Consider the following 27,645-nt stretch of genomic DNA (forward strand, 5'->3'; position numbering starts at 1 on the left):
CTAAAATGAGTTTGTGAATCTGGAATTCGGACTAGGCTTAATCCACGTCTAGAAAACCAACCCTATGGACCCTATTTTAGCGATCTATAGTGGAACGTTCAATTGTGCATCGTGCAGCCAGATTTAGGGCGTGTCGGCGTGTCTTTAGTATCTTGTCGCTGCAAAAAATACGGCTTATGTGGCTCGAAATGCGCAAAAGCCATGTACTAAGTTAGGTACGATCTGACTTTGGCATGTTGATATCTTAACTGCGCGGCACTTTTATCACGCTGATAAAAAGATATGCCAGCAGCTCATTTTAGGGAACAACAACAGCAATGTAATTTTATTCTTTATCCTGTTCATTGTTGATTTAAAATCTTGATTTGCATCTATAGGTGTGTGCGACGATCAGGGGTGATCGCACACATGATTGTGTTTTGGGTATTGGGCGGCTGACTGTTGCCAGGGTTTTAATAATTCAGTGGCGCACGCCAGAAATGTACCTGAACACACCACACTTTCAGACCACCACACCAACCCGTCAGTGTAGAAAGATTCCAAAACTCTGACACGATTTTAACGGGTGTACGATAGAGCCCTTTGCCCTTGAATATCCGTGAGCAAGGTTAGTCCCAGCCTAATCACCTGCAGCCAGCTAAATCAGAGCCGCATTATATTTCACCTCCACACACTCGCCAGTCAAATAAAGAGACTGGGTGTGTTACAGTGCATTAAGGGCTCCCCCGTTTAAGAGGGTGGGTGGCCTGCAATATTCCGCACCGCATTAAAAGCATGGCTTTGCGTTTTATATCATCAGTCAGAGACTGCCTCACACATGGACTGAAAGTGAGGGAACATGAAAGAGAGAGCGAGTGAAAGAGAGAGAGAGAGGGAGAGAGCTTTGCGAAGCCCATTAAAAAGGTACTCAGGAAGGATCTTAGGCCCTTACCTCCCGTAATTGAAGCCTTCTCTGCCTTTGACGTGCCTTTAATTGTGCGTTGCACAGGTCGAGAGTTAACCCTAACCTCGCGGAGAGTGCACGGCCACCGCCGGCACAGCGGACTCACTCAATATACCCCAGCGAAAGGGGGAAAAAAATATGTGGTGTGTCTCTGTGACATTTCGGGAGATTTCATCTGCTGCCTCCTTCGTTTTCAGTGCCCGATTCCCACAAGACCTCTGGGGAACTTGTAGCCTCCAGTGGTAAGACATCTCTAAAGGCTTCATCCAGCATTATAATGGTCCTTTCTGGTAATGTCTCCTCTGATAACATCATCATCTTCATCTTCAGAGCTCTATCTTGTCCATTTAGACTCACAGAAGCACAGGATAGGGATTTGCTAGATCAGAACTTGTCCTCAAGAACTTGTCAAAGTGGGAGGAGAGACCAGACTGTATGACTTGGGGAAGCGAGAGAGCTCTGGGAATACTTAAAACATAACTGCTGCCAAAAGAACTTCACTCTATGTGTAGCAGAACTGGAAACCAGGACATTTTGTCCACAGGTTCCATGTTGACCCGACATATGGATGCCCACCAAGGCCAGTGATGGAATGAGGGGCTGATATATGGGTCCTAGATGGCCCATGTCTACCAGGAATCCAATTTGCCAACGATCTACCCATGATTGTGAGCTCCAAATGAGGGTGTCATCTATGTATGTATTGGCACAGTATCTTTATGTTTATATTATAGATTTCATATGGGTTTACTTAGATACAACGAACAAATAAATGAACAAATTAACAATACCACAGTTAATTCTGACCCTGCAATATGATTGGCTGAGAGGCTTTCTATGAGTGACATTATCAGCCGGTAATGCACTGTAACCGAAGCTCTACATGTATTACTCCACTACATACAAGTAACCAAAGCAACGGTGCAGCGCTTACAAGCCAAACAGCACAGCAACAAACAAATCAGCAATGGAACTATTTTAACCAAACTGTATTCTATAACAGATTGTCCTAACTCAAAATCTTTCAATAAACAGTGATAACAGAACTGTAGTATAATCACAATAATACACTCGAGGTTCGTGCTATAATGTGTAATATTGGCACTGCTGTGGCACAATATTACACATAATAGCACAAACCTTGAGTGTACTATTGCTTAAATATAGAGTATATACTGTAATTATCATAGTATAATACTAGTAAATGTATAATACTAAAAAAAGTGCATATGAAGAATGGTTGAGAAGCTAAATAAGTGGAACAAGTGGTATCAAGATAAAATACGAAACAGATGAGTGTTGCAAGGTATATGTCTGGAGCACATGCTGTTTGGTGTTTGTTGTACAAAGAAAATATTTTATTTATTTAGTAGGTGTTTGGTACAGGCTGTCCAATGAAAAACAAGTATCTCCATTTTTGTCGATTTTTAGTTTACTACATAATTTGAACACACAAACTCTCCCTTACACTGTGCTAAAATTTCTTGATGAACGGACCTATAGAAACTCTTCAAAAAAAATTTTCTCTCTCTCCTTTAAAGTTGCTGTTTTGGAGATACTTTTTTTTTTTATTGGACAGCAATGATATGTTCTCTAGAGTCTGTCCTAAAATAGTATGTTTAAAGTGGAGAGTATATAATGGGGGATAATATGATACTGGATCAATTCTTATATCTTGAAAACTGCAGGACTAATTACGTGTAAAGAAATCCTGCAGAAGAAATAAAACAATGGAAAACGAAGAAGAAATTGAAAGGATCTTTTTTTTCTGAAGGAAACACAGAATAGTTGCTAAAACAAACAAAAAGCTAAAAGAACAAAACAAAAAGGGGGATGAAAAAATGACAGATAGACGAGTGCAGGTCAGTATATCTGTGAACTACAGCTCAGGAACCTGGAACCTGTCCTGATGAAGCACATGACACAGAAACTCAATAGCATCTCAATGGTGTGTATGAAATGAATGGGATTGAATGGGAGGAAATGGGATGAGAAGAAAACTACAAATAAATGAGTGCAGATCAAAACAACACAGTATATTTGTTCTCGGGGGCTTGTTTGGAGATAGTATATCCTAAATCTTGTGTATATTGGTTGAGCAGAAGATCAGTAGATCAGATCAATCGTTTTTTTTTTTACATTTTTACTTTTGTGTCCCACTCCCGATAATTAAGATTCAACTTTGTTAACGATAATTTCGCTCACTTTACATTCAGATACATTCAGATACAAAGTTTCTTTTTCTCACACATTCTACAGTTTTCACTTTCTTGCTCACAGTTAGCAGTTTAGGCCCGCGCCGGCCGGTGCTGCAGCGAGTGATGGATGGAGGAGTGAGGGCCATCCCTTGCCCCTGAGTAAGCAAGGCCAATTATACTGTCTTGGACTCCTGGCCATGGATGATTGGGGCATCACCAGGGATCAAACTCATGATCTCCCCTGACAACAGAGCCAACACAAGCCTCGGGATCCCTCTCTTAATAAAAGCTGATTTACTGAAGATAAAAGTACATAAACAACACGAACAACACAATAAATGATAAAAACAAAATAAATGATGAACCATAAATAAGGGATATTACACATCACATCCAGAGGAAATGTACACAAATATAGCTACAGGACAACATTAATATGAATTGAAATGAGTTTATTAAGAATAAAGGTGTTTTAATGAAGCGATTGAATTTTTTTGACTATTGCACATCATGCAGTATGTACTTTATAAGATATATTAGACATCATACTTTATAAGAAATCGTATTTTCCAGCTTAATTACTTGGTGGACAGTAAAAGGATGGACAGTTTTAGAGACAATTGGCAATGGATGAAAACATGGTTGACTGCATTTTGAATTGTTCATAGTGACCTTATACGTTTCTCTGTGTTATTGTCTTTACTTGTGTTTTCTGGGGGACTCTGAAGACATTAGCTACTGCCTAAGCACGGTTCTATTCAAAAGTTAACAGCTGTGCTGAACTTATTAACTTCTTGCCTCTTAATATTTAATATGTTTGAGAGTATCAGTTGTGTTGTAAAGATGTTGAGTTGGAATACAGTGACTATAAAAAATATATATTTTTTATTTAATAGTTTGGATGACTTTGGTATTAATCTACAATGCAGAATGTTACTCATTATGTTTATTTGGACCTGCATAAATGAAACACAGTATTTAAGTATTTGATGCCATTAACATGAGAGCTGATAGATAGATAGATAGATAGATAGATAGATAGATAGATAGATAGATAGATAGATAGATAGATAGATAGATAGATAGATAGATAGATAGATAGATAGATAGATAAGCCACGTACAACCTTCCAATCCTTGTAACTTGTCACATATTGACTAGGGATATGGTTGAGAAATAAAATAACAGAATGGACAAAACGAAATAAAACGCTACACCCTCCTTACTGATATTGAATCACTATATCTAATATCTAAATTAAATATAAAAAAGAAAGAGATCATATAAATAACAAAAATATAAATAATTAACTGCATACATGGTTAAAAAAAATAAAATAAAAAAACACCCATATTTTACAGATTAACATTGGTCTTATATCCTCTTGAGACCCAGCTCTATTTCTGGTTCTCTGCACCATTATTCTTAATTTTTTAAAACCTTGTTCCCTTTAGCCTTATATGGAGACACTGCCCGTACTATTTAGTGGTCACATGACAACATTATAGTTAAGTGATTAAAACAAGATGGCGAGAATCCCAGTCAAAAGTTTCTACAGCAAGGTAAAAAAATCATAGATTTTTATGTTTGAAACTAGGTTATTTACTTTCCGTAAAAAGAAAAAAAAAGTTTTTGGAGTTATTGGGTCCTTCTGATCCCAAATCGCAAGTTTTTTTTTTTTTTTTTTTGCAAAAACGCTTTTTATACAAAGAAAAAGTTACGTTTCTTTATTATTTTTTTATACCTGTTAGGTACCACTGAATAGATAGAAGAAATTAAAAATGCACACCAAGCTAAAATCCTGGTCTCAGGAGGATATATGTAATAATGTTCTTATTTAAAGTAAAACTTGAAAAATGTTGTTACACAGCGCACAAAAAAAAAAAAGCATTATATTTAAAATGTATTTCAAGCCTATTTTAAACAGATTTGTAGCATTAACACACTCTGCGGAGAAAGTGGGAGACTGTGGCTTCCTTCCAGACAGTGTCAGCTGTTTTTCTAGCTGGCCGACTTTATGATTCTCCTGCCTATTTTCAGCTGTTGGGTGCTGGAATTGATGAGTCAACAGCAGCTATAACTGTAAGACTGGACTCAGACTCTATGAATTCTCATCACCTCTCTAAACGCTGAAACGTGGGCTCGGCTGCAGCTGTTTCAGGAGGGAAACAGTGATTCTGAAATGCAGCACAAAAAAAAATGACACAATCTAATAGCTTGGGATTGAAGCTATTAACTTAATCATCCGTGTTATTAACAGATTACAATTCTGACAATATGCTTAATGTTACTTCTGTAGAGCTGCTCATATTTACATATGTCAAAGTGAACTGATACACTGAAATATACATTGTGAATCAGGCGTCCGATCACTTTAATTACATACTACAGTCCAATGACTTTTTGGCATGTCAAAATATTTCTCACTGACAGATAATAATTGAGACAAATGGGCTATTTTTCCAAATTCAGTAAAAACAATGTGAATGTTTAATTGAAGAGATCATATGGAAGTACTTTTTTAATGCAGTTCTCTGATTTCTTTTTAAATACAGCTCTGGAAAATAATGAGTTTCTTTGATTTTACCAAATTGAAAATCTCTGGAATATAATCAAGAGGAAGATGGATGATCAGAAGCCATCAAACCAAGCTGAACTGCTGGAATTTTGCTCCAGGAGTGGCATAAAGTTATCCAAAAGCAGTGTGTAAGATGGGTGGAGGAGAACATGCCAAGATGCATGAAAACTGTGATTAAAAACCAAACTGTGATTAAAAAACACCAAATATTGATTTCTGAACTCTTAAAATATGAACTTGTTTTCTTTGCGTTGTTTGAGGTCTGAAAGCTTTGCATCTTTTTTTTTGTTTTTTCAGCCATTTCTCATTTTCTGCAAATAAATGCTCTAAATGACAGAATATTTTCATTTGGAATTTGGGAGAAATGTTGTCTATAGTTTATAGAATAAAACAACAATGTTCATTTTACTCAAACATATAAATAGCAAAACCAGAGACTGGTCTCTATATATTTTTTTCCAGAGCTGTTTTTGGTAATGTATCAAACTATACACTACCAGTCCGAGTTTTTAGAACGCCACAACTCCTTAAATTTTTTGCCATTTCATATCTCTTAAGGTCCAGTTAATAAGTGGAAATGGTACAAAAACAGTAAATTACCTGGGCCTTTAAGGAAAACAGTAATTGTAGTATTGTATAATTTGTTTTTAAAACAACGTACATTGTAAAAGTAGATATATAATCATATATTGTTTAATAAAGAGGGTGTGATGTATTTAATTTGCGGCAGCATGCAAATCCAGCTTTAACCTTCACAGTGTGAACGGCCAGGTCATTTTACTCTGCTGAGACTCGCAAAGCGTTGCACTGTTAGGATACGAACGTGCCAAAGTCAAAGCTCATCTGGCTCTTAAAGGGAATGGCAAGTGAAGTGCTGATTGCATACCAAAGACACAACGAAACTTCCTAAATCCTGCTGCGGTGCGATGCACAGTTGACGGCTCACCTATAGATCGCTAAAACAGGACCCATAGTCTTGGTAGACACTCATGATCTTTCTCTGCCTTGCTCTGCCTGAATCGAGGGTCGCCCTTGCAAACACGGAAATGTCATTTCGTCCATCAGCCTAATGCCGACTAGCCGCAATTAGCGTCTCGTAAAAGATTCCCGAGCTCTTTAACTCTGTGGGCACTGATGACCTTGTTCGTCAGAGTGGACGCTTTCCTTTGTGCCGTGCTTTCCCTGGGCGATCTTCACCTGTTCTCTCTTCTTTTCCGAAGCCGTGGCCGCAGTCGATATTCGCGTTTGTTCCTCCCCGGGGACGTCTGCACATTAGAGCGAGTGCGAGATTCATTATGAGGAGACATTGCTGCGTATTGTGGGGTGGCATACAAAACAGCTTGTTTAATGGCCTCCACTTGCACTAACTGTGAGGATCCGGATGCTCTTCAGATCGATAGGGTGGCTAGTTTCTGACAGGAGCGCGATATGGGGAAGGCTTAATTGAGGTTCTTATGTTTGGAGGTTGTTTGTTTTGAGTTGTTTTAACATGGCGTCCCGAGTGGCTTCCACTGCGAGAACTCTTGACCGCGTTCACTGAGACCTCATTAAACCAATAAGGAGGAGAACAAGGCTTCTTTAAGTGCCTGGGCTTGATAGGGCTAAGAGCGAACAGCTATCGGTGATCTTTAGGCTGATGTTTTGGGCGATGTTTCGGCAGACTTCTTGAGCTGCACTGTAAAAATAAAATAGTTGAGAAAACTCAAAATTTCAAGGCAACTTACTGCAGTAGACTTTTTGAGTGTTTAGGCCAACTCAAACTTTTAAGTTTTGAAGAAAACCACATGCGGTTTGCCAACTAGAAATCTTTAGCCCAGCTGATTAATTTTTTAATATGTATTGAAACCTCAAATATTAACTCTCACCAACTTAAACATTTAATTTGTCTTTTTAGCTGGCCTGATTTAAGTTTTACAAAATGTGCATTGAATAAGTTTCACTGACTATCCTTTAGGATCAACTAAAAAAAAAATAAGTTGTGCCAATGAAAAGGTGTACATTCATTTAATCACCTATAGATACTCATATTTACTCAGATACTTTTTATATGCATTAAAACTTCAAATATCAACTCTCACCAACTTAAACGTTTAATTTATGTTTTTAGTTCACCTGATTTAAGCTTTACGAAATGTGCATTGTATAATTTTTGCTGACTATCCTTTAGGATCAACCAAAAAAAATAAGTTGTGCCAATGAAAAGATGTACATTATTTTAATCATCTAGTGGGTGCAACTTTACATTTTGGTTAATTTAACAAAGCAACTAGGAAATTGGAATTTATTTAGTCTTTAGTAGTCAATTATATAAGATTGCAAATAATGCAAATGTTAACAGCTGGACTCAGAATATAACAGCATATAACCTTCAACACTGAGGCCAGGCTGTTAATAGCAGTGGTGTGCAGTGAGGCCCTTCGAACCCTTCAGAGAAGGGGAGACAATAGTTGCATGTAAATCATTACATACTATTTAATCAGGAAATATATATTATAGGTATTGTAAACTATAAGCATATATTTTATAAAATGAACTAAAATAAAAAACAGCATCTAATTTAAAGCATTAGTCTCTTATCTGACTGACAGCTGTTCTAACCAATCCAAGCTTTTTAAAATGGCTTCTGTAATGAGTAATGAGTATGTCAGCAAAGTCGCAGGACAATCTAACCAATCAGATTCATGATTTTCACTCCGGGGGCGGGGCCATGACTGTCTAACCCCTTCTCTGTGTTCTGCTGAAGGCGTTAGGTGTTGCTTAGTGTAAAACGGAGCTCATGCTGGATTAGTTCAATAGTTAGCGAACTATAATGGAACTGCAACGGAAAATGAGACAAATATTGTATCATATCGTATTAAAAAGCCTTTTTTTAAAGGCTGCCCTTCAATGTGAAACTAATTCACAATAATAGTCCGTCTGACTGGTGAGTTTTTGTGTGTACTTAATGTTTTGGCTGCACTGGTGTACTGTAGGCATAAAAATGATTGATATTTGTTGGTCAGCTGTACTTGTAGGAATATTAAGCATTGATTTTGTCGTTTGTAGCTGTATTTTTGGGCTGTTTATGTGCATTAAGCTCATATAACTAAGTCGAGACAGAGAATATATAGTTCTAATATAAATCTATGTGTAGGTCAAAGGGTGGTGGGTGTTGCAGAAGGGGTACGCACTATACTAACTGCACGCCACTGGTTAACAGTATATAATACATATGCAAATTCCTTGAGAAGGCAGCAGTCTGTGGGGAATGACTATACACTGATGGTGAGTGAGAGGTAGGAGGACACGCCCAATATGCAAATAGCATGACCAACATCAGGTAAAAAAAAAAAAAAAAAACCCTGCTGAATTGTTCCGTAGACCCCGTTGAACTAAAAGGTCAATCTGAGCATGTGCAGTAGTGCAGAGTAGTTGGCTTGGCCTCAACTAGAGTCCAATTACAATTTGTCAATTTTGGAACACAAATGATTTATCAAGACATTTAATAATGTTAGTTGTGGCAACTAGTTTGCTATAATTTAGAGTACAAATCAATATTTTTTGATCAGCTGACTTAAAAATCACCTAAAGAAGAACAAATTTAAGCATTACGAACGACATGATGGTGTTGGGTACTTCCCTTATGTACCAGGGGGTAGAAGCGAGGCAGATTTGAAGGAATGGGAGTGTTTTCTTTTCTCTTTTTTTCTGTCTGTCTGGAGCCTGGAACGGTGCTCCAACTGTCAGCGTCAGCCCAGGCACGGATCCGGAGCTGCCGCTCCACAGAGCCAACAGAGAGACGGCTAATGAGGCCACCAGAGAGCCGGGCAAAAAGAGCTGAAATCGCACAGCCTTGTCTGAGACACACACACACACACACACACACGCTAGTTTGCCTTAATGTGGAACGCACATAAGTGAGACTCCAGATAAGTAACAATCACCAACAATCTTCAGGCCATGCCAATATAAAACGTAGCACATGCCTTCATTTCGTCTTAAAGATGTCTTCATCACTTCATCACCTCACCTCTTCTCCAGTAAGGCTGTTGAACATTGAACTGGAGAGCACATGCATGAATGTTAGTTAAAAACGTTGATAGAACGTCGATCGTAATCACTTTATTGCGGGAATTTAATCATAAATATGCTCTGGAAAACTGTAAAATAACTTCTTAACGTCTTTCCCTGCAAAACGTCGATTGAAATCACTTTACTGAATGAATTTAATCGTAAATATGCTCTAAAAACAGTAAAATATCAGTCTTTCCCTGTAAAATGTTGATTGAAATCACTTTATTGAAGGAATTTAATTGTAAATATGCTCTGAATAACTGTTATTTTACAGTTTTTCCCTGCAGAACATCAATCGAAATCACTTTATTGAAGGAATTTAATTGTAAATATGCTCTGAATAACTGTTATTTTACAGTTTTTCCCTGCAGAAAGTCGATCAAAATCACTTTATTGAAGGATTTTAATTGTAAATATGCTCTGAAAAACTGTAAAATACCAGTTTTTCCCTGCAGAAAATCAATCGAAATCCATTTATTGAAGGAATTCAATCGTAAATATGCTCTGAAAAACTGTTATTTTTAAGTTTTTCACTGCAGAACGTCAATCGAAATCCATTTATTGAAGGAATGTAATTGTAAATATCATCACTGTCCAATGAAAAACACTTATCTCCAAAACATTGCAACTTTACAGGAGAGAGAAAAAAACCTTGTAAAGTTTCCATGGAAGTCAATGTAAAAAATATTTATTTCAGGTCATTTTGAGGAGTTTCTATTGGTCCGTTCTTCAATAAATTTTGGCACAGTGAAAGGGACAGTTTGTCTGTTCAAATTATGTAGTAAACTAAAAATCGACAATAATGGAGATAAGTGTTTTTCATTGGGCACCAACGATATGCTCTAAAAAAAAAAGTAGTGCATCAATCGAAATGACTTTAATGAGGAAATTTAATTGTAAATATGCTCTGAAAAACTGTAAAAGAACTGGTTTTGAACATCCTATGAATGAAAGTGTTTTACATTAATTTTAGGGTTTTTGTTTGGCAGCCACTGCTGTCAGTCATTTGACTGTTTTTTTTATGTTATTTTTTTTTACAGTGTAGTCAAGTCTCTTGTTCAAGTTTTTCTACCACAAACTCATTACGATTCCATCACAGTTCACAGGAAACACAGGAAACCCAGCCGGAGACCTAGCTTCACTAGCCGTTATTGAGGTATCAACCAACAGCACAGCATCAGGCAGCCGTTACTGTCTTGTTCAGGCCAGCACATGCTTGACAACATTACTCTGAGGCTTTGGTTAACACAGCAGAAGGATGGATGACAGCTTGGCTGCTCTCCGGGACAGCTCAGGACTGTGGGGCGGACTCCAGCTGCTCCTAAACCCTGCACCGGAAAGCTTGTTAGCGCTAGCTGCCCTCCTAAACCCAGTCAGAAGAAACTGGATCTGTAACCATTGTACAGAAGAAATAGTACAAAAATAGTACACTTCAAATGTGAGAAAGTGGGGAGGTACAAAAAGTCATAATGTATTGTTTAGTTCTTTAATCATAAGGGTTTTTTTTATGTCTGTAGTACCTGTGCTAATCTGTGGACCAATAGGATGCCAGTATCATGCAGCATGGCGATGCAACACCAACATTTCTACCCTGACTGGAAGCAATCTAGTCTAGGAAACATGAAGCTAAAGGAAGTTGCCATCAGATTTAAAGGAACTGAACTCAACAGCAAGCAAGTAGCATTGATGCCCAAGTACTGGTCTGACCATTTATTATTTAATTGTTTAATTATACTGTATGTTTTTAAATTTGATGCCCATTACTGTTTCTGAAGGACCATTAAAGAGGGGGTATGTTTGTTTTGGTCCTTCAGATGGAATTATCCTGTACAGCATAGGTAACTCTTGGTCTTCCTTGTCTGGGGTGTTCCTGATGAGTGCCAGTTTCATCTTAACATTTTGATGGTCTTTGCAACTGCACTTGAGGGTATTTTAAAACTTGAGTTTTTTTTTTTTTTTTTTTTTTTTTTCTCAGAATTGAGGGTGCTGTATATGATTCAGGAGAATGAAAGAAAGGCACTATGTTTGTAAGTAAGTAAGTCATCTTCGAAATCAACGGCAAAACAAACATACTCCCTCTTTAATGGTCCTTCAGAAACCCAACCCTTAAAATCATGCCTTAAATCACCCTTAAAAAAACTGCTTATATTTGAACTCAATAGCAAACAAAAATGTAATACTGACACCCAAATTATGATAATTTTTAATTTGGTTGTTTAATAATATCTTTAATGTCTGTAATATATTTGCTAATTGGTAGATTAATACGATGGCAATTTGCCCAAGTTCATTTTACTCAGAATTAAAGATGCTGTATATGATTCTGAGGAAAGATATTTAATTTAAGATATTTGAGTGCAACAGCAAAAACAAAATTGTAGTTCTTAATTACATTTTTAGTGTATTTTTTGTATTATTTGTATTATTTTTTGAGTTATATGTGTGACCAAATTATATACTATATTATATTATATTATATTATATTATATTATATTATATTATATGATTTGAGGAACAATTGTTAATCTGTGAAATCAACAGCAAAACAACTCACTTCCTATTTAATGCTCCTTAAGAAGCTCCACCCCCAAATTCATGCAACTCCAGATTATGAAGGAACGCATAGGGATTCATCTAGTAACTTATGTTAACTTTTGGTTTCTGATGCAGGTAACACTGATGGAATTATCCTGTACAATACAGGTAACTCTTGGTCTTCCGTCTGGGGTGTTCCTGATGATTGCCAGTTTCATCTTAACATTTCGATGGTCTTTGCAACTGCACTTGAGGGTATTTTAAAAGTCCTTGAAATAGTTTGACTGACTTCTGATTCTTTAATTAGTTGATTAGTTCTTGCTATAATATGGATTATGAACATTATTCAAATAGGGCTTTTTACTGAAGACCTGTAACTCTACTTTAACCCTTGTGTGGTGTTCAAAAAAATGATACAAAAAAATATTTTTTCTAAATCAAACTCATTGGCATTGGCTCATTGTTTTGTGAAAAACATATATCAAAACACATTTTAGATAAACACATACTGCCCCCCCCCCCCCCCCCCCACACACACACATTTATATTACATACAGTATGTTTGGCCAAGGGCTAATAAACATTGCTTCATTTGTAAATTTGAAACTAAACAAATTTTCTACTCATATCTTGAGTTTAATTCATTTTATTTTACATTTTATTAAAAAACTAATAAAAAAAAGTGTAGCACTTTTTGAAAGAAATGTAACATAAGAAAGGAAAAGGGCAAATATTAACCATGTAAGCTGTTTATATTGCTTGCAATTTAGGTGAAGCAAGCATGTGTAAAGCATTTTAATGTAAAATTTTGCTGAATTAAATACAAGTAACAAAGTAAACGAGTAACAAAAATATGAACACCACACAAGGGTTAACTGGCTACACATGTTTCCTGCTGTAATACACCTGTATTACATTCTTTAATGTACATTATTAGTGTGTATGGGTGTGTGGTTTGGCGGGTATTTTTTTTTCTGCGCTGTTTTCTATTATTTGCAACCAGTGGTAGCATTTTTTTTAGTCAGACACACAGATAAGCACTTCTGAGTAGCTGTTTTTTTTTTTTTTTTTGCTTCAATGAATGAAGTAAGTCTAGCTGCGCTAAACGCTACTATTACTACAGGTATTTCCTTTATCCGCAGAAGGCCAGACGTGATTACAAGGCTGTGCTTGGGTAGTCCTGGCTGATAGAAAAGGGGACTTCAGCACAAAAGACTCGGGATTCAGAGGTGTGTGATTTTTAAGAGCATCACTGGAACACAGTCAGTGGATTAACTAGCGATTTGACCTTTATATACAGGCTGTGATTCATCCACTCGGCCCCTGTGTTTCAAGATTAAGCTTTTCAATACGCCGTAAGGTCAGGCTATCTATTGTGAGCATGCCAGGCTCGGAGCTACTTCGCCGGAGCCGCGGTCTGGAGGGAGGCGGCCACCTCGCGCAAAACGGATGCCATTTCCTCCCCCTAAAGAGTAGCGCGTCAGGCTGGTGGACGGTCTCCAGCGCTCGCTACTGCTCTCTCCATCCACCCCCCCCCCCCCCTCCACCCTCCCGAAAAACAAATTGAGTTCAAGCAAAAGGCCCCTTCTGAGTGACATGCAGATAGATCCGCAGCGGCCATAAAGGGCGTTAGTTTAGAACGAGGTGCCGGGTGTGAGGCGTCATGCCGAATGCACTCACACACACACACACACACTAAAAAAAAAAAAGAAAAAAAAAAAAAAGGAAATCAATAAAAGAAAGAAGTGTGTGCTCCTGAGTTTTCTCTCAAGGAGACTAGTCCCTCAACGCCTCAATGCCTAGAGCTGTCGCACTCTCACGTGTCTGGCAGCTGTTAGGGCCAAAGTCAAAGTCATCGTCATCCTATATATCTGCTGTGTCACCACGACACATACTGTATGTTTTACTAGAGAAAGACAAGATAAATTGAAGATAAGATAATTGCCTCTTTAAAAAAAACTAAACAAAAAAAAATAAGGGGGGATTTGATTCACTTCCTGTATTTTAATGCCCTTTAAAAGCTACACCACAAGACTATATTAACACCAATTTCAGTGGTAGTATTGTGGTGTAGATTTGGAATAAAGCTTTGGTGCCAAAGAGTACATGAAAGTATTGGTCCCAATATTGGAAGGGCCTCGTGTAGTTACATGTTAACAATCCATGTAATAACAGTGTAATTACTAATGAAGTACACATACTTACATATTAAATACAGTTGCACGGGTTATGTAATTATTTATCAGTGTATAAGTGTTAGATCTAGTATATGAATATATTCTGCCCTAATTACATACCAGATAAAAGCTGTTGAACAAACATGCATCTAAACACATTTCACTCAATATTCATACATAACCTGTATGAATAAAAGTAATACATCTTTATTAATATGTACTTTACTAGTATTCACACTGTTATTGCATTTTTTTATGTGTTTTTAATGGCTTTTATTTTTAAGTAGGATCAGATTATTTTTTAGTTTAAAAGTCAAATAATTGGGATGCAACCGAAATCATATAACAAATATGGCAAAAGAAAATCACAATCAGTGTTTTGCAGGATAAGCAAAAAGACAGAAAAAAACGATTAGACCTATTAAATAAATAAATAGTCAATAAAAAATTCAACATCAGTTATCACGCTATCTCTATCTGTTTTCCAGCTGAGAGATACAGGGCTAACAAAAAAAGATAAATAAAGGTAAATGTGATGTTAGTTGAACTAACTTAGCTTTAGCATAAGTTTCTTTAGCAAAAGACTGTCTGCCATTTTCTGTGTAAATTTCACTAACTTGTGAATAAAGAAGCAATGCTGAGGTAAACTTAGGACTGAAATTGCACTTCTGAGGTAACCTTAAATTCATGATAAGAAAATCACTGCTGAGGTAAATTTAGGACAGAAATTGCACTACTGAAGTAAATGTACTTTTGCTTTGTTGGTATGTCTGCTGGGGTGCTGATTTTCAGAGTTAAATAAATATATTTTTTAATATTAACGAGTCGTGTTTTGTAATCCTTTTCTTAGAAGAAAAAGCTTTAGGCTAGGTTTCTTTATGGCAAAAAAATTGTTGATTTTATTACTTTGCTTTTGAAAAATGCAAAAGTTGCATTAAAGTCTTGTGCTTGATAGAGTGGATGGAATCACATGACCCATACAATCCATTTTTGCGGATTACAGCTCCACAACATTTACTAAACACTAGTAAAAACACCTTTTCTATTTTTTAAATTCATAACAGTTTATTTAATGAGAAATTCTATTAATTAAGTAATTAATTTATTTAGAAACCTTCTTAAATTACTGTTTTAAGCTACAATATTGTTTTTAATATTTTATAATCCAGTCTGACTGATTCAGCTCACCATTCAGCTCCCAGTTCTTTTAAAACAATGCAGTTGAATCACTATATTTTGATCTATTTTGTTATAGCCAGCATGAGCACACACCTATCCCACTACTCTGCAGACTGTAATTACATCAATATTGGACCACTCTGACTTAGCTGTACCTCTTACATGTGCAAAAAAGGTAGTGCCAAACTCTGTTGCGTTTGCAGTTGGACTGGTGTGAAAGCAGCTCTACAGTCTGGCCACTGCAGATAGTTTAATTAATTGTATCAGACAGAAGGCTTGGATGGGCTCAGGTATGCTCCACACATTCTGCTGCTCACTGTGCTAAGCTAAGACAGGAGGCTTCCTGTTCAGGGCTTGCCATTGGGCACAGTAATCATTGTGCAGCAGTCTATTGGGAACTCTGAGAAAAGCCAGTATGCTGTAGCATATGGAATTCAACACTTTATTATTACCATCACTGATTGTAGAAACTTCACACCAGACCTCAAGCAGCTTGGACTGTGTGTCTCTCCACTCTTCCTCCAGACTTCCATTGATTTACAAATGAAATGTAAAATTTACTGATGATCAGTGATGGTTTGAAGAGTCATGTCATCTGCTGGTGTCGATCCACTGTGTTAAATATCAGGTCCAAAGTCTGGAAAGTTCCTGGAAAATCTTACAGCACTTCATGCTTCCCTCTGCTGACCATGTTTATGTAGATGTGGATTTCATTTTCCAGCAGGACTTGGCACACTGTCCACACTGCCAAAAGTACCAATTGGTCTTATATAATATTCTAATTTTCTCAGATACTGACGTTTCAATGAAAGCTGAGGTAAATTTAGGACAGAAATTGCACTACTGAGGTAAATGTATTTGGCTTTGTCAGTAAGTCTGCTGGAATGTAAAAAATGTGTAATGTTAAAAGAATATGTATTTTTATATATTAACATGTTTTTTTGTAGTTTTGTTTGAGTTTCTTTTTTAATATTTATTTAGGCAATTTAATTTACTTCAGCTTTCATTTAGTTCAATTTTGGAAAAATACTATAATAAAGTAACTTTTCAATAATATTCTATTTTTTTCAGATGCACCTGTATGTATTTCCAATACAGCAGCTTTATACAAGAGAGATCAGTGGAAATAGAGCTTTTAGAAAAATTCTATTGGTTCATTAAAAAAAAAAAAACAGTTTGTGTGTTAAAATTTGATAGTAAATCAAATATCACCAACATTTAGTATGTAAGTAATGCCCTAACTGATGCAGCATTGCTGAGTAGCACCACAGCGCTCTCGGAGGAAAGTGCAGCGACTCGGTTCCGATACATCAGCTCACAGACGCCTTGTGCTGAGCGACATCACCCTTTGGAGTGATGTGAGTAGAGACACCATTTTATTTTGTAAGACCTCTTTATTGAAATGCTTTATATTTCTTAAAGTTTCAAAACTTACTTTTGAATCTGTATCTAGACATCTAGCTGTGTTAGTAGCTACTCACTCTATGGGCTGAAAGATGCACTCTTAAGAGGGGTATCCAATTGTTCTACCCACCCAGAGGGAGCGAGTGCAATTTTGCTACGTCTGGGCAACAGCAGCTGGCAATTGGCAAGGCTGTGTGAGCGGGGGTTTGAACCTGCGACCTCCTGCACATATTTACAGCGCTTTAGACCGCTGGACCACTTGGCGCCCTCACCCCACCCTATTTTACAGCAATTACAGCACTTTATCTCTTTATTCTCATTCACACTGAAGTTATAAGAAGTGTTTTAGTTTAGACTGCTATTTAAACAAGGAACTACGCATGAAGCACAGCCAATCAAAAACACGATCTTTCCAAGCTGAAATATTTTCAGTGCACCTGGGCTGCTCTGACAGACTGTCAGGTGTCTCAGCCTCTTGCCGTCCAGCGGGAACATCTCGAGGTGCATTAGCAAAGCAGACTCGCAGATGGCACTTTGGCTGCGCGAGTCAGGACAATGCAAATTTTATGCAAAACTGACATTATGCATTGTGATTCCATAGACTCCCAGTACTCTTAATAAACATGCACTCAAGTCAAATTCTCTTACACTCTCCCTGAACCGCACTGATGTGTGCATAATGCCTGGCACTCCACCAAAAATATAATGGCAGCTTCCGCTGCAAGCGGAATGAAGGGGACACTTTCTGCCACTATTCTGCCCAATTCCTGTCCATTCAGTGGCTGAGAAGTGATTTCTGAATTAAGCTGCCAAAGTGGCACCCTTGAGTCTAGCGTTCAATCTGCGTCTGGCAGAAAGCAGGGAAAGAAATCTCAAACAATCTAACTTGCGGCGACAATGTACTATTTACTGGAGACGAGCTATCAGTAATTTACTTTTATTTGTTTGTGTGTCTAGCAGAAAGGCGCCTACTGGCAGGAACTTTGAGAGCCGTATAACAGGAATCAGAGGAAAAAAGAAACTTGTGCTTCTTTATTTCGAAAGGACTCTTTATTGAAATGCTTTCTTTTTCTCGAAGTTTCAAAACTTACTTTTCAATTTGCATCTAGCCATCTAGCTGTGTTAATCACTACTCACTGTATGTGTTGAAAGAGGGGCACTCTTAAGAGGGGTATCCAATTGTTCTGGTGTTCTTGACCAAGCTGCATACAAGATATGTATTTTTGCAAAAATGAAAAAAAATAAAATACTATCATTTTAACTTTTCAATGATATTCTTATTTTTTTCAGATGCACCTGTATGTATTTCCAAAACAGCAACTTTACATGAGAGAGATGCAACTTACTTGTCTTTTAGTAAAAAAATCAGTGTAAATAGAGCTTTTAGAAAAAATCTGTTTGTATAACCAGAATCAGAGGAAAAAATAAATTTTGCTTCTTTATTTTGAAAGGACTCTTTATTGAAATGTGTTGAAAGAGGGCCACTCTTAAGAGGGGTATCCTGTTCTTCTGGTGTTCTTGGCCAAGCTGCATAGAGTATATTTTCTTGTATTATTTTATATCCCTTCAGCTTTGGAAACTGCTACAGCTGCTGTACGTTTGGTGGTGGTTAATGTTTAATGTTTTGTGGGAATATAGTGTGTGTTAGCTCTGCTGTGCTGCTATGCTAATAGCTTCTCACTGTATGTGTTAAAAGAGGGGCACTCTTAAGAGGGGTATCCAGTTGTTCTGGTGTTCTTGGCCAAGCTGCATACAGGATATATATATTTTTTCTTATTATTTTAGTTTTCTTCAGCTTTGGAAACTGCTACAGCTGCTGTATGTTTGGTGGTGGTTACGTGCTTTGCATGGTTGAATATTTTGTGTCAATATACTGTAGGTGTTTGTTAGCTCTGCTGTGCTGCTACGCTAATAGCTCCTCACTGAATGGACTGAAAGAGGGGCACTCTTAAGAGGGGTATCCAGTTTTTGTGGTGTTATTTTTTAATTCTCTTTCATGAGACGTGTTAACTTTACACATTACACAAATTACCTTACTTTTTTATATATCTGTATCTAGCCATTCTTGGCCAAGCAGAATACAGTATTTTTTTATGTTTAAAGTGAAAAACACAGCAAACCAAATACAGCTCATTTCTATTCAGCAATCTTGAGAAAAAAATAGCAATTGTAATATGCTATGGTACCTTATTTTCAGACATGATGTTTTATATCTGGAAAAATTGAATTAGGAAGGGTCAGATAAATACACAGATACAGTATTTGTTTGATGTTTTTTTTTATGAACTTCCTTTAAAAGACATGGGTATTTGTTTGTTAGCTCTGCAAACACTGTTACTGTGCAAATACAGTACCTACTCACTTCATAGGCTGAAAGGTGCACTCTCAAGAGGGGTATCCAATTGGTGTGGTGTTAAAGATTTCAATCTCTCTTGTCTTAATATTACACAAATCACATTCTGCAAATGTGAATGTCGGAAATGACAAGGGGGAACCCCAATTATGATCTGATCTGATCGAAGAAATTTTGAGAAATGTTGGGTATTTTGGCTGAAAATTGTCCGATAACGATACATAATCTATTGATTGTTCCCTTTTTCACAGAGTACAGTACAAAGCAGCCAAACAGAACAAAGTTATTTTGCATAAGACAATCTTATAGACATAAGAAACTATTTTTTTCCATTCAGAGAAAGGTTGAAAAATGTTGGCATACAAATATAATAAAATATAACTGATTTTGGTTAATAAAACCAAGACAAATGTCAGATATGGATCTCAGGAGGATAAAAAATAAAATTGCAGAGCGTGATCCTTTTAAATGAGAGCAATTAATGGAGCAAAAAGTATTATTGATTATAAGTGTCACAACTCTGAAACCTGCGCTGAGAATCTGTATCGGGGGTGTAATTTGGAATTGCAGACAGGTAGATATAATAGATGAGTGCGAGAAAGCCCTCTGTTTTTGGGCAGAGATGGAGGGAGGTGGAAGAGGGTGTTGGAATTGTAAAAACGAAAGTGAATAGCATTGATTTTTCCCTGATTACTTTTTGTTGCAGCGCAGATGCGCGAGTGGTTTAGTATTGCGACGGTTTGTAAATGGCGGCTCGGGGTTCAAGGACAGGCCGGGGAGAGCTGGAGTTTAACAGTAATCAGGAGGAAATTATATTAGTAATAATCGACCTTGAGGGGCTTTCTGCTTCCTGCGCTTCCTGTCACCTTCCCTACGCCTCTGGAGACTGCCGGCACCCACCTAGGCAAATATAAATGGAAACAGACTATTTATATATATATATAGTATATACATATATTTATATAAATCACACAGAGAGATTATGATAGTAACCGTGACGGATCAGCCCTAAAGAAAGCCTGTGCTCCTGATGAAAATGGAAGGTTTGCACAGCACAGCTTCACTCCCTGCAATAACGATGAATAGCAATGTTCAGCCCGCTATCTGTCCGCATACATTGACCTTGCTGTGTTGGTATCAAACCCATAAATCATGCAATATATATATAATATATATGAACATTTCGCAATGGGTATCATGGCAGGGGCAGAACAATTATTGTAACAGTCGTCCAGCCAGGTCAGCTTCATACTGTATCACTTACGGATTCATATCACAGTATGACCTGTTCTCTTTTCCTCTTATGTAGCAGCTATTAAAGAGAGAAGACACAGATGATTTTGATACTCAGTATTGTGTCAGTAATTGCAGGAAATGTCGGATAGCGTCAGAAGATCATAAACCTGAGCTGATTCTGTAACAAGTCTGGTCACAGAATTTTAAAATGTCAATTTTACTGTGGAATTTAGGTGGAAATTAATACAAAATATGCTGATTGCATTAAAAACCATTAGATTGAATCAGATTTAGGATGTGATTTTTTAGCTGCATGGTCGAAGCAAATTTTTGAAGCAATACACCATGTAGTTATTTTTCTAAATTAGCCTTCAGAGTTCAATGCCGCCCTCTTCTTTTGGACTGTGTTACCTGCAAGAAAAAAAAAAACATTAAGCCATTAAGGGGGTCAAGGAGAGCTATTTTGAATGCCTTCATCTCATTATAATGATTTGAACTGTACACAGCACAGTGTCAAAGGGCATACTACTATACCATAAATATGTCTTATACACATATTTTTTTTAATATAGTATTCATACATATTCATACACTCCTGATATCTTTCTGGTTGTCAAACTAACTTTAATATCTGACGAAAATAACTTGAGTAAATACAAAATGCACTTTGTTCTGGGTTCTTTTGTGACCTCCTGGATGAGTTGTCCATGCCCTTTTGGAATATTTTTAATCGGTCAGCCACTCCTGGGAAAGTTTACCAGTGTTCCATGTTTTCTCCGTTTGTAAAGAATAGCTCTCACTGTGGTCTGCTGCAGTCTCAAAGCCTTAGAAATGACTTTTTTCCTATAAAACTGTGATTAATCATAGATAAATTACTTTTTCACAAAGGGCTAGATTGGTTTTAAACTAATAAACTCCTCAAAAGTGCTTTTTATATTTACTCAGGTTATATTTGCTTGATTTTAAGGTTTCTTGATAACCTGAAAATTGTAAGTACTGTATGCCATTCTCATATTTTAATGAAGGGTATTTTTACAAACAGTTTTTAGCTATTCAACAAGTTAGAAAGTGCAATAATCCATGTACAGTAAACGTATCAGTATCAATATAAATATCAATATCAGGAAAAATGAAACATGCTATTATTCCATTTCTACAGTAAGAATGGTGCTGGCAGGGTATTATGGTAATAGAACTGTGGTGTTTAACTATAGTGGTTCCCGCTCTTCACATTCACCCCAGACTGTCACTCACTCAACACACTGTGGCTCCACATTCTCCAAACAAGCTCTCAAGCATATGGCGCACCATGTGAAGTAGGAAACAGGTCTATGTTTAACCCCATACTGTTAACTCTGTCATATTAGAGCTTAAAATATGCCTTCTACACACACACACACACACACCGAGCATATTCCACACTGGTGAGAGCATCACAGCAGGGACTCACGCGCTGCTTGAACATTTGGCTGCATTTACTGAGGTAATGTTCACTTTTAGTGCGAAAAAAGAGAGAAAAAAACGGTCTTGAGTGTCTCATTTTCACAGGAATAGAGTACACTACATTAACACCATTCTGTCTGTAAACTCACAACATTTAAAACTGATTATTTTGATGTAAAATAGAAAAAAAAAAACAGTTGCACTCAGAAGTAACAGTCAGATCGCAATTTTATTTAAAGACATGCTGTATATTAAAGTTGCCAGGAATGATAAATTATTAAAAAAAGTAGACTAATATGGAACACTAAGATGGGATGGGATGCCAGAAGTTGTCTCAGCATGAAGTTCCTAATGGTGTGTTGATCCCAGCATTGCCGAGTGCCCAGTACGTTTGGAGGAAAACGCCACGACTCAGTTCCAATACACCAGCTCACAGACGCCTTTCGCTTATCGACATCACCTTTTGGAGTGATGAGGGGAAAGAGTGCCATCTGCCCACTCAGAGAGAGAAAGGCCAATTGAGCTTTCTCAGGGCTCTGGCAGCTGATGGCAAGCTGCATGACCTGGATTCGAACCACAACAATCTCCCAATCATAGTGGCAGCGCTTTAGACCGCTGTACCACTCGGCGCCCCAAATCAAATGTATTTAATGTTTAGCTTTGCAGAAAATTTGAAAGCAGGGAAGAGAAACCAGACAAAACATATTTTATGAACGTAACATATAAAACCCTCAGTGAGCAACAGAGGCAAAAAAAAACTCCCTCAGAGCTGGAGGAGGAAGAAACCTTGGAAGGAACAAAGACTCACATGTACCTTGTTCTTTTACATGTACTATCAAGGCTTATAATGTTATAATACAAAATTTATTGGATATTTTAAACTTTTTTTTTAAATAAAAAACTGAAAAGTTGGGCATGCAATATTATTATATTATTCGCCCCCCTTGCCTTAATACTTTGTAGCGCCACCTCTTGCTGCGATTACAGCTGTAAGTCGCTTGGGGTATTTTAACTATCAGTTTTGCACATGGAGAGACTGAAATTTTTGCCCATTCTTCCTTGCAAAACAGCTGGAGCTCAGTAAGGTTGGATGGAGAGCGTTGGTTTGTGAACAGCAGTTTTCAGCTCTTTCCACAGATTCTCGATTGGATTCAGGTCTGGACTTTGACTTGGCCGTTCTAACACCTGGATACGTTTATTTGCGAACCGTTCCATTGTAGATTTTGCTTTATGTTTTGGATCATTGTCTTGTTGGAAGATAAATACTTCTTATGTCTTTCTTTCAACAGTGGCTTTCTTCTTGCCACTCTTCCATAAAGGCCAGATTTGAGAAGTGCACGACTTAAAGTTGTCCTGTCGACAGATTCTTCCACCTCAGCTGTAGATCTCTGCAGTTCATCCAGAGTGATCATGGGCCTCTTGGCTGCATCTTTGATCAGTTTCTCCTTGTTTGAGCTGAAAGTTTAGAGGGACGGCCGGGTTTTAGTCGATTTGCAGTGGCTTGATACTTTTTCCATTTACATATGATCTCTTAACATTAAGAGACAGTGCTCCTTAAGATGCTTAAAGCTTGTGAAATCTTTTTTTGTATCCAAATTTGGCTTTAAACTTCTCCGCAACAGTATCTCAGACCTCGTTGGTCATTTCTAGCATGGCTCCTGTCTAGCGTGGCTACCCACTAAGTTTCATTCCTGAGAGTTGCTTCCTTCTGGAAGTGTGTATATTTAAATACACAGATTTTTATCACATTTTCCTTTATGTGAATTTGAGCTGTGCTCAAGCAGAAGATGTAATATTGACTGAGAACGTTTACTTTGGCCATGCTCTTTGTTGTACGCTGCCCTGAGTTACAGCCGAAAGCCTATAACTCTGACATTTATAGCCGTGTGGCCTCTGTTAATTAGGTCTGCCGTACTACATTATCCATAATGCCTCTGTGCGTGGCCATATTTGCGCGAGTGCGGCCCGCAAGCCTCAGCACTTAAGTAGGGGGAATAAATTAATGGCAGGCAAGTGTTTCGCTTTGGTGTCTTTCGAAAGCGAAGCCAGTGATTCTTATCAGAGTGATGAGCCACGAGATTGGGCCTAATCACTCTAAACGAGGACTCGGCTGGAGCGGAGGACATTAAAAATTCGCTGAAAGCTGAACTTTCTGCTGCAGTTTTCATGTGGCCCGGAGAGGCTGAGGTTAGTTAAGGCTTCATCACCCTGTAGAATAATGCTGACGGACAAATACAACTCTTAATTCCAAAATTATCATAACTGACAAAATCTGCCCTATGAAAAATAAAGGGGCTGGGCTCCGAGCGCTGCCACTATGATCAGAAGATCGCCGGTTCGAATCCTGTTCATGTAGCTTGCCAGCGGCTACCGGAGCCCTGAGAAAGAGCACAACTGGCCCTGCTCTCTCTCTCTCTGGGTGGGTAGATGGCGCTCTCTTTCCCCACATCACTCCAAAGGGTGATGTTGATCAACACAAGGCTGCGGCTGTGAGCTGATGTATCGGAACCGAGTCACTGTGCTTTCCTCCGAGTGCGCTGTGATGCTACTCTGCAATGCTGCATCAGCAGCAGTTGGAAAAGAGGCAGAGGCTGACTTTACATGTATCAGAGGAGGCATGTGCTAGTCTTTACACTCCTGGTATGTTGGGGCATCACTAGTAACAGGGGTAATTGAGTCCTAATGAGTGGGTTGAGTAATTGGCCGTGTAAATTGGGGAGAAAATGGAGAAAAAATACAATAAAATCTACAAAAATTAAAGGTCTTTGTTTTTATGATGACCATTTTTATTTTTATGTTTTTATGTGAGTATTCTTAAATCTCTTTATCTCTTAGATCCAGGGGTGTCAGAAGCATGTTTAATGGGGGGGGGGGGGGGGGGGGGGGCGTTTGTAATTTTTTTTTTTTTTTTGCGTTTTTGTGTATTTTACACATAATTTTGTTAAATAATCACAAAAGTACTACATGGCCCACTTTAAATGCTTTATTTTTTTTTCCAAAAAACATCAGTGCGGCGTATAATGTATGAATTTTACCAGTCAGGTTGTAGGGAGCAGAAAAGTCAATCTACTGAAGTTATACAAGAGTTTCAGTCTAGTTCTCCAGCAGTATTAGCATTAGCCACTAAGTGCTAGCTCTTTCGCCATTCAGAGGTTAGTATTATCAGCCTATATCCTGCTGCTAACCCCAGCTAGCACTGCTGGAGCAGTATTAGCATTACCCGCTATATGCGCTAAGCTGTGCTAGCTTCTCCTCTGTTCAGAGGTGATTATTATCTTCATGGAGCCTGCATGTTTACAGTGTTAAATCAAGCTACATGGGACAAACTGCTAGCCAGTATTACCCTGGCTTACCTAAATCTAAGCTTACTGTAAATAAATGAAAGCACTTTAATTTTAACATCCAGCGCTCAGTTGACTTTAAAAGGATTAGTTTTTTTAAGAATTACAGTTTGGTTTACTTAACTTAGCTTAGTTTAACAGTTCTCCCCACCCAGCTGAATTAGAATTAAATAATTAGAATGTATTTTAAAAAATACAGTAATTAGAAAAAAGTAAGTCAATTTTAGAGACAGATTCAACTAGTTCATATAATCATCAGCCTGTTTTTATACCCATTATGCCTAGAATAATGAAATTATTATGACACAATTTATCACCAACAATGATTTTATGGGTGACTGTGCCATAGTGATGATACTCAACGGTTTAAATATAGGAATATTCATATTTTTAACACAATGAACAGGCATGACATGACATCAGGTCATAAACAGGATAATTCAAAAATGAAACACAAGCAACAAAACAAGATCAGCAACAAAGTAGCAAAACTACAAAAGAAACGCAGGATAGAAGAGTTAAGGATTAAGGTACAATACTCAGCAAAGGGAAACGGAAACAGGGTGGTATTTATACAAGGGGAAACAGAAAATGGCGATCATTTTCATAAGTCAGGTGAGCCGGAACGCTAAAGCATCACGTGATCCAGCATGTCCGGGAGGTTAGACACAGGTGCATCCTGGGAAATGCAGTCCTTGGAGCAAGAACTAGAGTCCAAACTTTTCCGGGGTACTGTATATCTACTAAGTCTGCACTTTTATTCAACTGGTGCAACCTGCCCTTGTTTTTCATGCCACATTTTACTAAACATAGTTTTAGGTCTGATTTGTTTTTTTTGTTTGTTTTTTTTAACTGTTTAGTAAAAATTTAGCAAGTTCATGAGTTTAAATTTATAAGTTTGATTGTTTGCATGTCTCGGCTGTTTGCAAAAGTAACTAAAGTAACTACGCATCAGTACTTTCGCAAAATTCACTACGGACGTAAGCACTTTTTTTTTTTTACGTGAATAGAAAGTGATTCCAGTCATGCAGTACATGCAAATATGCAGACTGTCTGCGTAATTCCCATTCAGCTGGTAATCACCACCCACCTTCCTGTCGTCTCCTCTGTAAATAACCCTTGTCTGTTGTTTACGTAAGACTGAAGACAGGTAGAACCGTTTTCTCTCTCTCTTTTTTTTTTTTTTTTTTGGAGTGCGGTAATCAATGTTTTGTCTGTGCAACAAACACGTATGGGTCTTGTGGAGAGTGATTAAAGCCATCAGAGGAAGATCTCAGCGCTGTTTGGGCGTCATGTGGCGTAATTTGTCGCCTTTAAAGGCCGTGCCGGAGTCGGAGAGATCCGACGCGTCTCTCGTTCCAATCAAGCATTGATTCTCCTAAAGTGTGATGGAGCCTAATTACAGGAGCGCTCGGAGGGGCTGGGTGGAATACTGTAGTGCTCGGCTGGTGCAGATAATGATAATGGAAGATATGATGCCTGAAAGAGCGTGGATGGAGGAGATAAAGAGAATGGCGGCTGAATGGATGGAGGAAATCAGGTGCCACGTGTAATTGTGCTGCTGTGCTGCAGGAAATAGATGGCAGTGGGGGGCATTGATGATGAGATGATGGGAAAAGTTGAGGAAGTAGGTGATGAAGTGGTGGAATGGTCAGGATCCAGTGAAAGAAGAGAGTCAAGAGTTATTACTGTCATTATCAGCTTCAAAAACACTTTGATGGTACACTGACTTGGAAATGTCTCTTTTTTTAGTGTTATTTTGTTCTAGTTTTGGCCTTAGCATTAGCGTTAGCATTAGCATTAGCGCTCACTTCCCAGTTACGGCATTGAGACCTAAACCATTCACTCTTAAATCAGATTCAAGGGGTTACTAGCGCCCCCTTAGGTACTTGACAGTAGGCCGTTCAAACAGTTTGTTATGACATCACTGTAAAAAATTAGATGTCACTCCAACTTAAAATCACTAAGCAACTAATTTCCTGGCCTTTTTTAAGTTAATACAACTTTTTGGCTCATTTGTTCCCTGCACTTACAAAACTAAGTATTAACTAATCTTCAATTATTGAATCACTTCAACATAGAATTTATCATAGTTCTTTTATCACTATCTAATATTTTAAGTTGGCTGAACTTAATATATTTAGCCAAGGTAATTGAAAGATGTATGCTAGACTTGCCAACTAACAAAAATGTGTTGAAATTAGT

General features: G+C 37.7%; 1 protein-coding gene across 3 annotated transcripts in view; it reads left to right on the plus strand.

The window, feature by feature from the left end:
• The window catches only part of sgcd (sarcoglycan, delta (dystrophin-associated glycoprotein)), a 367,182-nt gene that overhangs the window by 129,408 nt on the left and 210,129 nt on the right, over nt 1-27,645 (plus strand). The window contains exon 1 of one of the 3 annotated variants that reach the window (XM_049466604.1): nt 13,455-13,536. The exons of the other annotated variants lie outside the window; for them this stretch is intronic. The gene's annotated coding sequence lies outside the window, so the exon portion shown is untranslated. Of the gene's footprint in view, nt 1-13,454; nt 13,537-27,645 lie in introns of those variants that run through there. 3 annotated transcript variants of the gene reach the window in all.

The sequence above is a fragment of the Astyanax mexicanus genome, chromosome 17 (genome assembly GCF_023375975.1).
Source record: "Astyanax mexicanus isolate ESR-SI-001 chromosome 17, AstMex3_surface, whole genome shotgun sequence".
In the NCBI taxonomy this organism is placed as follows: domain Eukaryota; kingdom Metazoa; phylum Chordata; class Actinopteri; order Characiformes; family Acestrorhamphidae; genus Astyanax; species Astyanax mexicanus.